The sequence below is a fragment of the Cygnus atratus genome, chromosome 2, assembly GCF_013377495.2.
Source record: "Cygnus atratus isolate AKBS03 ecotype Queensland, Australia chromosome 2, CAtr_DNAZoo_HiC_assembly, whole genome shotgun sequence".
Lineage (NCBI taxonomy): Eukaryota > Metazoa > Chordata > Aves > Anseriformes > Anatidae > Cygnus > Cygnus atratus.
Genome location: NC_066363.1, coordinates 50,233,221 through 50,246,152, shown reverse-complemented (window position 1 = coordinate 50,246,152; position 12,932 = coordinate 50,233,221). Strand labels below are relative to the sequence as shown.

General features: G+C 42.0%; 1 long non-coding RNA gene across 5 annotated transcripts in view; it reads right to left on the bottom strand.

The window, feature by feature from the left end:
- The window catches only part of LOC118249684 (uncharacterized), a 125,888-nt gene extending 119,154 nt beyond the window's left edge, over window positions 1-6,734 (bottom strand). For all 5 annotated transcript variants that reach the window (XR_004779180.2, XR_004779177.2, XR_004779179.2 and 2 more), the window contains exon 1: window positions 6,434-6,734. This is a non-coding gene — a long non-coding RNA (uncharacterized LOC118249684). The remainder of the gene's footprint in view (window positions 1-6,433) is intronic.
- Window positions 6,735-12,932: the final 6,198 nt, after the last annotated feature.

Below are 12,932 nucleotides of genomic sequence, written 5' to 3'. Positions count from 1 at the left end.
AATTTCCAAATGCTAACAATGTCATTCATTTTACACTATAGAGATGTAAACATTGTGCATTATCCTCTGGGGCTGGCAGTGACAGAACCTAGTCAGGGTCACATTTCCAAAGCAAAACTTCAACGTGGCAGATCTCCATTCCCTTTCCATCTCTCCTGGTCCAATGGTGCACACTCCTATTTGGGATGTTCTTTGGAGGCATACAGCACATGCAATGTGCACATTACTGGAGCAGCAGCATGTCTGCCCGAAGCAGCTGCCAAACAGGAGCCCTTTGCCTGTGAGTGCAGCCCTGACCCCAAATGTCAGCTCTTCCTCCAGAGGACTTCTGGTCTGGGGTTCAACAGGGAAGCAGTGGTGCCTGTTCTGAACTCCAAAGCAGACAGCAGTTCTGGGATCCAGGGGGAGGTTGTCTCAGTGGAGCCCACATTTAATGGCATATTCATGTGCTGCCTAGGATTTTAAAAGCCGGCTTTGTTGAATGGGGCCAAACTCCTTCCATCACAGACATAGGTGCAAGTCAGATTCCTGCAGAGGGTGGCAGTGAAATAAAAACTCTTCTGGCTACTGCTGTGGCAAGCAGATAAAGTTGCTGTTTGATATTTGCATTTAGCATGAGAAATTAATGGGGAGTGCAGAAAAACAAAACCAGCGTTTGATGGTTAGTCATTTCTTTGAAAAGACACGTGCATAGGAACTCATGCTGGAATTGTTTGCAATAATGCCTACAGTAATAGCCGTCCCTTTAAAAGGTCCCCTAATACTTGTTCCAGCTATTAAACTCCTTTAGCTACAGCCCAGTATAGTTCCATTACACTCAGCCTTCTAAATCCATTGAAGTATGTCAGAGGAATACAGATGTGATTCAAAATGCCATGAACGTAATCTGTGGGGTGCTCAGGAAAAGCATCTTAAATATTGAAATCTGTTTCTGAGAGTGCACAAAGCTTTTCCTTGTATCTAGAAAAAGATGTATAGTTATTGCAGAAGATCACTCAGATCAGCAAGGAAGGATATCACTAGGATAAAGCTGAGAATAACATTCTTGAAATCAACTAATTCAGTCCAATAGAAAGAGTAACTAAATTGGTTCAGATTAAAGTTGGCCTGAAAATTCTTCTATTTTTTTTATAAACCTCAGGTTTTCCTTACTGTTGTTCAGGATAGATATCACTGAGTCACCTAATGAAGCTTAGATGCAAATTATTAAAAGAATACACAGCAATTAGCAAAAATTGGAATGATCCATTCCGTGTTTGATAAGAAGTCATAATTTAAGAAAAACAAACAAAACAAAACAAAACAAAAAGCAATAATTTCCACTAAATTACTTGGAGACATTAAGCACCACATGACAGAGATTATTCACATGACACATATTATTCATTGACACCAGAGAGTGCCAGTCTCCCTAGTAAGAAATAGCCTCTGTATGGATACATCTAAGCAAAGGGGGACCTGAGGCATGCCAAGATGACATAACATAGGAAAACAAACAAACAAAAAACAAACCACCACCACCACCACCACCACCACCACCACCAAAAACAACAAAAGGTTGGGAAACAGAAGCTGATCAACTCAAGCTTTCCAAATTCCAGTCTGGTGCCCTAAATCACAAGATCATCTGTTCTCAGTGCTGTGGCTATTACTCAAGGGCTGAATCCTGCCACTTGTATTTGGACAGAGACCCCTCAGCAGAATCAGCATTTGATACAGTTGCCCAGCCCATGAGGTGGGGAGGCAAGGCTCACAGACAAAAACAGCATCAAATCTACAGCTGATGAAGAGAGTCTACACTTCTGGGACTCACAAGTTGAATTGTCCATTCTCTTCTTTGAGCTGACCTTTCTGCCTATGACAGCACATGACGTTAGATATATGTTAGGCATATCCCTATATTACTGAACTATAACACTGGTTCTCTGCTAGCCACAGAGGAGGAAGGCTCTGAAATAAGGACAAGCCCTTCAGTCTAAAAGAGTAGCAGCTGAAATACTCGCCAAGTTGTATGCGTCCAGCTTTATTCAAACCCTTCTTCCCTCTCTACCTGCTGGACAAGTACACAATGGAAAACAGGTAATTGTGATCTGAGTTGCTTATCAGTATCCCGCTCAGGGAAGATCCAGGCACTAGAAACAACCTGCATCATTTTGTCACTATAGTATGTTTCTCCCTAACTGTGCTTTCTTGTTCAGATATCTGCCTTCCATTGTGGGGAGAGGACTGTATTTTCAGTTATCAGTAATTTAGTTTCTGTTCCAGACAAGTTCAGCCCTTGCTTGTTGCTCTCTTTCTCTCTTATTGAAGTCTCAATCCTACTAGGGACAGAAATTAAACTATCTAATCTTCCTTCAGGACCCTGGGCTGAGCATAAGTGATGGTCCTGCAAGAAAAGAATAGCAGTAATATCTTACGCATCCTCTTCAGATAAAAAAAAAAAAAAAAAAGGTTTTCCTGGAATAAACAGCTTGCTGGAAAAGAATGTAATGAAAATGTGGTATTTACAAGTTTTGTATGTTAAAAATAACACCGGTAAAAAAAAAATAAAAAAAAATTATAGGGAATATTTCCCCCCCCCAAAAAATGTTAGGTTTGTCACTTTTGTTGGAATAAATTTAAATGACCCTCCACTTTTCCTGCTGTTTCACCCCTATGTAAATAATGTGTTTTCTGAATGACCCTAAAAGCCGTTACCATTTTTCTTGATTCTCTCTTCTTGATGGAGAGCAGCAATTTCAACTTTTCTTCTGCTGGTTTTCTGTCTACTGTACTAAAATTGATGTGTGCGTGCAGTTGGTAGCCTCTCTCCTCTGAGACTGCTTCACCTTTCAGTTGTTAACTTGCCTGTTGTTTTTTAAAATTGTATATTTAAACATTTACATTGCAGTGGTTTTCTGGAGACCTTGGTCCTGAGAACCAGAAAAGCCAGACTGGGAAGGCTGCCCAAAGGAAGATAACATGGTCTCTTCTTCCAAGGGCCTGAGTAACATCTAGTTTCACTTCTTTCACTAAAGGGGACCTTGTATATTCCCAAGCTGCTCAACCTCTGGCAGGATCAAGCTCATATACAATACGTTGTCTCTGCTGTACAAGTTCAAGACTGGCAATCTCTTACTTCATTGAAACTTGAGCCCAAGAGATGCAAGAAGCTAACAGTGCAGAGGCTTCTAATTTGTATCCCACTCCCACCACACCGCAGAAAAATCAGGCCAACAGTGCAGAGGAGTTTGACACTTGAAAATGAAACCTAGGCACAGAGATTTATTTTTCTATGGTCGTTTTATTAGACCAAAAGAGTTTGCAATAGGTGTAGGCCAAGAAGTGAGGCTGTGTCTGCTCAAGTTTTGATTGCAGAGAGTATGGTCTTGGATAAAAACCACAGGAGGACTTCAGAATCTGGCTCTTTGTGGGGTGTTTAGGGGAGACTGGTTGTCAGCAATTGGGTCAAGCCAACTACTTCTGTCTACTAAAAATAAAAGCATTATTCTCAAACCCACAGCAGTGCCTGCTCCTGATGACTGCTGCAGTCACTGATTGAAAACAGAATTAGGCAAAGCCTTTTTTGGTCCCTGCTTCTAATTTAACTTCCCAGCCTTGTTATTTCTGGCTGTAAATATTTTTATTTTTTGTTCTGAGAGACAGTTCAAAGTTTTCAGCTGATTGTGCCTAAGTAAGTTTCTAGCCAGGAGCCTGTACTGCCTCTTGAACTTGCGAGTAATTGGTCCAGCCAGGGATTTTTTCATAATTGAAGAACACTGGAGGAAATGCTCTGTAGGCATTTCAGGGGTAATCATGGGCTAACCTGTCCCAGGATATTTAATCTGTTAAATTGTATTTCATATTTATACCATGATAGTATCCAGGGGCCCCAGCAAGAACCCCAGTGAGACAGAAACTGTAGAAATGCAGATGTTTACATGGTCTCTTTCCCAAAAGCAAACAATCTATAAGCAGCCTATAAAAGGCACATTTAAATAAAAAACAATGAACTTGGTAAAACCATTGCTGTAGTCAATAATCTTATTTGCTTGTATTAAGCTTACTTTATTCCTTTGTCTCACCAGCAGTACATAGTTTGTGTCCAATCAGCTAGCACAGAAATGGATGTTTCTGTGCAAAACTCACAGGAAATCTTGCAAGATCACTTTTTGCTATACTTTTGGATAGCTGCAGTTATTCACTGTTAAAATGATTAGTACTTTAAATGAATGAGATCACCTACTGAATAAAAGCACAGCCAAGCCACACTTATAACATGATCTCATGCAGGCTTGGCTTCAAGAATGCCCCCGTGAGAGTTTTCTACAATTGTTCATCCAATTGTTGTATGTAACCTCTGTTCAGAAAGGAAATGTGGCTGACAAAATCAACTGAAAAAGAGCCCACTGGTGCCAAGAAAAATATTAAAATGTGTTTGTGCCTGGGTATTTTAATATATATTCTTTTCTCATCACCAAAAATGAACCTACTCATTTTAAACAAATATACATAACACTAATTTTCATATACAAGTGCCATTCATTTATTTCAGAGGGGGCTCATGAGAATGGGCTTTAAATAAGCTGCTTATGAGCATCTCCATGCCCTAGATCCAAATATAGCACATTTTCTCTCCTTATAGCACCCATATAGTGCAGCACTGTCTGTACAGCTCCACCACCAACAGAGTTTTTGTCTCATCTACAAGGCAAGAAACCACTATCAGTCCTATTTTACCAATAGGCATGGAGGCACTAGGAGAAGAAAACATCCAACTCTTGAAGAGTATTTTGGTTCTAAAGAAGGCAGATAATTCCTTGACAGGTTTTCAGAATTCTTAAAACCCATGTGAAAAGTCTCACATCTGCATAGATGCCCAAAAATCCAGCAAGCTTTAAGGGACTTGCTGACACTCAAGGAGGTAGCTTGCAGCAGAGACTGAAACCAGTCACCAGATCCCCAGACTAGCCTCATAGTCACGAGCTCATCTTTCTTGCCATTTCTCTGCTGTGGAGGTCACGAGGAACTCAGACATTACACAACATTGACTTTCTGTCTCTTTGAAGAAGAATTTTGATCCTTGCAGTCGGACATTTTCTACCCCAGACAGCTCATTGCATTACGCTGTCCCACTGCCAGCTCTGTGCAGAGGCTAAAGAGAAACTTCTCTGCAGAAGACAGTGAAACGAAGATGTGGTTAGAGTGGGAAAGCAAAAGCAGTAAGAAAAAAAATTAAATAAAGAAAAGAAGAAAAGAAAAAGAAAAGGAAAGGGAAAGAAAACGGAAAGGGAAGGGAAAGAAAACGGAAAGGGAAGGGAAAGAAAAGGGAAAGGGGAGGGGAGGGGAGGGGAGGGGAGGGGAGGGGAGGGGAGGGGAGGGGAGGGAGGGAAGGGAAGGGAAGGGAAGGGAAGGGAAGGGAAGGGAAGGGAAGGGAAGGGAAGGGAAGGGAAGGGAAGGGAAGGGAAGGGAAGGGAAGGGAAGGGAAGGGAAGGGAAGGGAAGGGAAGGGAAGGGAAGGGAAGGGAAGGGAAGGGAAGGGAAGGGAAGGGAAGGGAAGGGAAGGGAAGGGAAGGGAAGGGAAGGGAAGGGAAGGGAAGGGAAGGGAAGGGAAGGGAAGGGAAGGGAAGGGAAGGGAAGGGAAGGGAAGGGAAGGGAAGGGAAGGGAAAAAATATGGGTAAAAGGGAAAAATAAGGGAAAGGTGTGAGTGTGAGCTGAAAAGAAAGAAACAGGCACTAGTTCTGTGACATAGGTTTTCAAAACTTTTCTGTAAGAATTAAATAGATGACATGTATTATATATGTTATATTACTAGGAGTTAGCCCTGCAAAGTTACATTACAGTTTTTGAGTACCTTTATCCAGGACTGAAGGCAGACATGATGCGACTGCTAGTATGTTAAATACTTCATTTAGTAATGGATTTTTAGCAAGCCTATTAAATTATCTTTTATTGTATGAGCCACAGATCACATTGACAAACTAGTATGAACAGTCAGTGGTGGTATGAACTACCAGCTTGTTCACACAAAATACCATCCAATGATACTGTACCTCTCAAGCATACAAATGAGGTTTTCATTCTGCTCAACAGTTTTCTAGGCAAAGATAGTCTCTCCACACCCTCTCAAATGCAGATTTTCAGGATATAACACTCTCTCCCAAACTGCATGTTTTTTTGACAGTTTCACTGGCTTTTTGAAGATCTTTGTCCTTATGCGGTAAGTTTGTTATTGGCAGATAATGTAAACCAAGTGTTCCCAGGCTTTTTCAATGTTTCTGCCATACAGAAGTTACCTGATAACTACCTGCAGCATCTGACACACAAAACCAAAGAACGATGTGAAGACACTGGTACAAAACAGTGACAGAAGAGGACTACCACAGACATATTTGTTTGCCAGGCACAGTCCTGGTATAGGTGGCAGAAGGGTAAACATGCACGTTGTACTTACCTGAGCAGGGAAATCTCATAGCAGAGGCAATGAATGGGTCTGGGTGTTTCTTATTCCCTACCAGATGGTTTGAAAGGAACTTCTTGTATGCAATTTCAGTGGGTGAGAGAGAGAGAGAGAGAGAGAGAGAGAGAGAGAGAGAGAGACTGAATTTAACTTAATTTGAGCAGGACTGCCATTTTCAGTTCTCTTTTCCTCTCTGGAAAGACTGTGCCTGATTCTCAACCAATGTAACTTGGCACAGTTCCACCAAAACCAATGAAGTGCATGGGCACAGGGGAAAGAAGACAGTTTGGCCAAGGACTCTTGAGAAATCTCTGCTTTTAAGTGCTACCACAGGCTGACATCCATGCAAAGAAAACAGGATGTCCAATTTTAAATCACTAAACAAGCCACATCCTGTAAACTGCGTTCTACTCAGCTGACCCAGGAGGTAAAACATGCTGGGACAGTACCTCATCCTTGGTAGTGCTGGTTTGTTTAAAGTCACAGTTGAAAATCCCCCCTGAATGGAGTTTTATTCTATCCCAGATGGGTAGGAAGGGGATGAAGGAGGGAGGGAAGGTGGGGTCGGTCATCCTAGCACAGGCTAGAGCAGCTCAGAGGTTTGTGGTTAGAGTGGCTTCTACCTTTCAATGAACCCAGACTCCAGGGCTGTCCTTCAAGGGAAAAAAAAAAAAAAAAAAAAGGATTTAAGAAGATTGTCAAGCCTTGCTAGCTCTAAGCTGTTTAAAGAGGCAGTTTGTTGGTCTTTCACTATTTCTATGCTCTTCCTTCATGGACCATGTGCTGTCAAGAGGCTTTTAAAATCCATCCAGGTCATCTGAGCCAACCCCAGCTAATCAATACACAGAAACTATTTGGAGCAAGATTCACCGAGCAAGCCAGACCATTCCCTTAGTCAAAATTTTATTGCAACACTGCAAGTACAGGCTTAATTCTTTACTTGCTTGCAGGAATAGTGGCATATGTTAAAGGCTAACCTTGTACACTAGCTCAGGCTGAAAGCTGTCCATCTGGTAATGAGGAGGCTGGCAGAAATACTTAGTTGATGACTGACCGCCACTGTCCCCATCAATGAAGGGACTGCTCTGCTGGAATGATGGCAGAACAACCCAGCACAGACTCATGACATCTCCTCCCTGAAGCACACAGGCAAAGTAGAATAGGGAGCATGCAGGAACGGGTTGAATTTTGCTCAGGAAAGGCTCATATTTAGCTACAGGCAACCCAGGTGCTCAGACCAGATGTCAGTCACCAAAACCAAACAGAGAGCATTACCTGTAAGTAGACTTTCACTGTGGATTTATGTGGGCCATGTAAAGAAGGCCTAGTGCAAAGTCCTACTGCTGGATTAGTCTTACACGAGGGTGGGTTTCAGCAGATTGACTGCTGGTTCATCATGCTGCATTACTCTGTGTACTGCTCTATCAATTAATTTGTGGCAGACTGTGGGAGAATTTGCTTGCTCTTCCTAAGCCCTTGTGTGCACGTGCTCTCAGCTTGCCAGAACAGTAAATTAAACTTCTGGTGGAAAGACACAGATCCTACTCTGGAAGATGAACTCTTCCAGCAATGCAAGTCAGGTTTTGGGATAGGGAGCACAAGGAAGAAAAAAAAAAAAAAAAGAGGCAGATATAGGGTATGAGACTTGGTGGAAGGAATTTTGGCAGAGGGTTTTGCCCTGACAAGCAGCAGGGTGCCTTGCTAAGGAGGTCACGCAGGCTGCATGCAGGCCTGAAGTCATGGAGACAGCTGATGAGAGCTTAGGTTTTGCCAGACAACATCATTGTAGTACACACACTGATGAAAACTCATTAGAGGTGACTGGAAAAATAACTTTCTGGAGAATTCCCCTCTGGAGTAGTGCCTTACCCATCCTATTCCCATGTGCAGACACATGGGCAGGGATTTCTCTTGCTGTGAATGATGCCACCAGGTACCTGCTGCTGTAACATATTCTAGAGTGTCTACCACAGAGTACCTCATGAACACCTTAGCTCCCTAGGTGCTCTGGCATTCCCCAAAACCACATTCTGCAGAGCTTTTCCTGATAAAAGCAAACAGTCCTGCCTATAAGGTTCTTATACACATATTCCCCTGGAACAGAAACTTAATCTTTTCTGATGTTAAGGCCCAAAGTAGCAACAATTCTCATGGAACTGCACTAGATAACAGAAGTGCCCTGTGTAGAAGCGCTTTAGCATAGTCCAGAGATGTGCCCCAAATGCTATCAGATAGCATTAATATGATGAGTTTGTATATTACTTCCCTCAGCTTTTAGACGCACACCATCAAAAGCATCCTAGCATGCATTAGGTATTGCATCACCAACAGGTTGAGGGAGGTCATCCTTTACCTCTGCTCAGCCCTGGTGAGACACACCTGGAGTGCTAGGTCTTGTTCTGGGCTCACCAGTACAAGAGAGACATGGACATACTGGAGTAGATCCAGCAACAATAACAACAAACCAAAGATAATGAAGGAACTGGAGCACCTGACATCTGACATAGATGAGAGGCTGAGGGAGCTGAAGCTGTTCAGCCTGTAGAAGAGAAGGTTCAAAAGGGAATTTTATCAAAATGTATAAATACCTAAGGGAAGGGGTAGACTAAAGAAGATGATGTTTGATGATGTGTGAAGGACATTAAACTGTTGGAGAGTGTCCAGAGGAGGGTGACAAAGATGGTGAAGGGCCTAGAGGGGAAGACATATGAGGAGCGGCTGAGGTCACTTGGCCTGTTCAGCCTGGAGAAGAGGAGGCTGAGGGGGGACCTCATCGCAGTCTACAACTTCCTCACGAGGGGAAGTGGAGAGGCAGGTGACCTATTCTCCGTTATCACCAGTAACAAGACCCGTGGGAACAGTGTTAAGCTGAGGCACGGGAAGTTTAGGCTGGACATAGGGAAGAGGTTCTTCACCGAGGGGGTGGTTGCACACTGGAACAGGCTCCCCGGTGAAGTAGTCACTGCACCAAGCCTGTCTGAATTTAAGAAGAGATTGGACTGTGCACTTAGTCACATGGTCTAAACTTTTGGGCAGACCTATGCGGTGCCAGGAGTTGGACTTGATGATCCTTATGGGTCCCTTCCAACTCGGGATATTCTATGATTCTACGATTCTATGTTTCCAGTGACAGGACAAGAGGCAATATTCCATTAACCATAATGACATTAAATGTTACAATTAAATATAAGAAAAAGGCTTTTTTTTTTTTTTTTTTTTTTTTTTTTTTTTACTGTGAAGATGGTCAAACACTGAAAGACATCTCTTAGACACGTGGAGTCTCAGTCCTTGGAGATTCAAAGCTCAGCTGGACACAGTCCTGAGCAACCTGTGTGCAGCAGGGTCAGACCAGGTGATCTTCAGAGCTCTCTTCCTTTCTCAGCCGTTCTGTAATATGTTGTCCTTTGAATCAAGGACAGCTATGCTAAGCCAACTTGCCTGTGCACTAGACACTTAGACTACAGATAAAACTTCATAAGTGCACTTCTTTTTTTTTCTTTTATCACCTCTCCATATAAGCACTTGAAGTGGGAGTCAAAGAAAGTGTCTTGTACTTGGATGTTACTGAGATACATAATACCTAGGCTATCATTACAAACTGTCCTTCAATGCATATTTTATATCCATTGATGTTACTGAACCTGTACTAAGTAAAAAGACACAGTTTCAGACTATTTCCAGTTGCAGGCCAGAGGCAGGATGTCCAAGACTAAATCTGTCTGAAAAGTAATTTCCTTCTGATGTAAAAGACATTCTCTTTCTAATTCTCCCTCCTGCAAATACCATTCCTTTCTTATTCACAAAATGAGTCCAAATGAATGAGTGTCTAATGTGTCCCAAGATACATATCCACTTCTACCCGTTACGGAAAGCTTTATGCAAGTCTGTAGAAAATAAGTGGCTCCTTAACCGGGTGTTTTCTAGAAACAAAATAAATGCTAGGTCTCAGAAATGCCTCAATACTTTCTTTGGAGGGAAATAAATAAATAAATAAATAAAATCCATGTCTATATCATCTCAGCTGAAACTCTGCATAAGACCCTGCTAAAGTAAAGGATGATCTCTCTCCTTGTTCCTTTCCTATGCCTTCAATTCTGCTCTCAGCAAAGTGCCGCAGGTTATTTCTCCAGAGAAATTGTTGCTGATTTTATTTTATATTTTATTTTATTTTATTTTATTTTATTTTATTTTATTTTTGTGATTTGGCAAAGAAGATGGGTGGACAGAGACAGAGAAATGAATAAATATTCTCAGTAAAATCCCTGTTCCTCAAAAGTGGTGTCTTAGCTGATATTTTAGTTATGGATGCCTGGACACTTAGATAAAGGAATCAGGGAAACACGTCTCTTTATTCCTTCTCTGGTCCCACAGATGGATGGTCTGGCCCAAAGCATCCTACTGGGGGTCTGTCAGCCAGACTGCATCAACAGAGGAGCCTGTACCTGGCCCTGTAATACTTTCAGGTTGGCTTAAGCTCATCCCAGCATTTTCTGGAAAAATGCCTCTCCTTCAGCCATGTTGCTCTGCAAGCTACTGGCATCAGGCTCAAGTAAGGCCAAGGGGTGGCACCATGGTCTAGAAAAGCAGACAAAGCTGAAGAATGCTGTCCTAATCATCAACTGTCCACTCTTTATGAGCCCAGGGTGCCCTCCTTGCTTTAGAAACCATTACTTACATGGGGCTCTGACAGGAGAAATGTTCCCACTGTGCAATGAAATCTGGAGTGCCAAAACACTCCAACCCTCCCTTAGGGCTGCAAGTTGCAGTATTCAAAGCATCTGCACTTGCCTTTGTGCAGGCAGCAAAGAAGGAAGATACAAATGCAAATGAGGATGTCTTCTTTGACAAAGAAGACTAACTGCACCCAATGTCTGATTTTTACAAGTGGTTATTAGCATTTTTTGTGCACTTCCAAATGCAGAATAGTCGTTATTCACATAAATGAATGACAATAAGGTTTACCGTTTATTATTATATCATTCATTTCTAATACCAAGTATGGAATATAGGATACAGGGAAATATTATGGGAAACATGGCAAGATTACCAGAAAAGAAGATGAGCATTTCTCAGATAGGAATATAGAATGGCAACCATAATGAATTCAAAAAGCCCCAGGTAGTGCACAAACAACAATAAAATGCTCTGAAAGTAATAAATCCACAATGTTATTAGTACAAGAACAATGGAGTAAATGGTTTCAAGACCCATTTGGCTTAGAGCATTTCCTTCTATGTCAGTGGTTTGAATAAGAGGTAGGCAAATACTGCAGAAGATTTTGTGCAAATGTTTGTTTAATGTTTCTAATGAATTCACTTAGTTTGTGTTTATTTTCCACCAATATTGTAGTACAGTGACTCCCGGTCTGCTTCATATTTGCATATTATAGAAAATCTGATGCCATAAAGGGGGAGAATGGATCAGTCCCAGGCCATACACCCCTGTTGCAGTGAATGTGCTTTGTGGCAAGAAACTCCATGAAGATTATTCTTTTTAAACAAATATTGGTAACTGGTCAAAGAAATTCAGTTCTGTATTTGTTCACATGAGAATTTGTACCATATGCTTTGAATCTAGGAATGGCACTTATTCTGTCCAGGAACTAGCTTGTACATCAAGTCATCACTAAGCTAGGGAATTAGAATTTTAAGCTCAGATATTCAGAAAAAGAATATGATTCAATTCACAGATATCTGTTCTGATTGTAAATAATTTCAAATAAATGTAAGAACTGATATTTTCACAAACTATTAGTAATAAGAAAAAGATGCAAAATACAGCTGAGGCACTACTGCTATCTACACATTATATTATATTTTAAGTTATTTCTTTTAATATGCTTTATTCAAAGAGCATTCCTAATTATTTCCTTCCCCTCTACTCTGCCCTGGTCAGGCCTCACCTGGAGTACTGTGTCTAGTTCTGGGCTCTGCAGTACAAAAAAGACAGGGGTCTCCTGGAAAGAGTCCAGCGGAGGGCCACAAAGGTGATACAGGCCTGGAGCATCTTCCCTATGGAGAAAGGCTGAGAGACCTGGGTCTGTTCAGCCTGGAGAAAAGAAGATTGAGGGGGGGATCTTATCAATATTTATAAATACCTGAGGTATGGGAGACAGAGGGATTTGGGCAACCTCTTTTCAGTGGTTTGTGGGACAGGACGAGGGGCAATGGCCAGAAAATGGATCACAGGAAGTTCTGCACCAACATGCAAAAGAACTTCTTCAATGTGAGAGTGACGGAGCACTGGGACAGGCTGCCCAGGGAGGTTGTGGAGTTTCCTTCTCTGGAGACATTCAAGGCCTGTCTAGACACCTACCTGGGCAACCTGCTCTAGGGAACTTGCTTTGGCAGGGGTGTCAGACCCAAAGATCTCTAGAGGTCCCTTCCAACCCCTACAATTCTGTGATTCTGTGATTCTAATATGCAGTGCCTAATGGCTTTTTATTAGTGTATGTGGAAAGAGTTCAGCTCAGCTCCTACAGGCATAGTCTAAA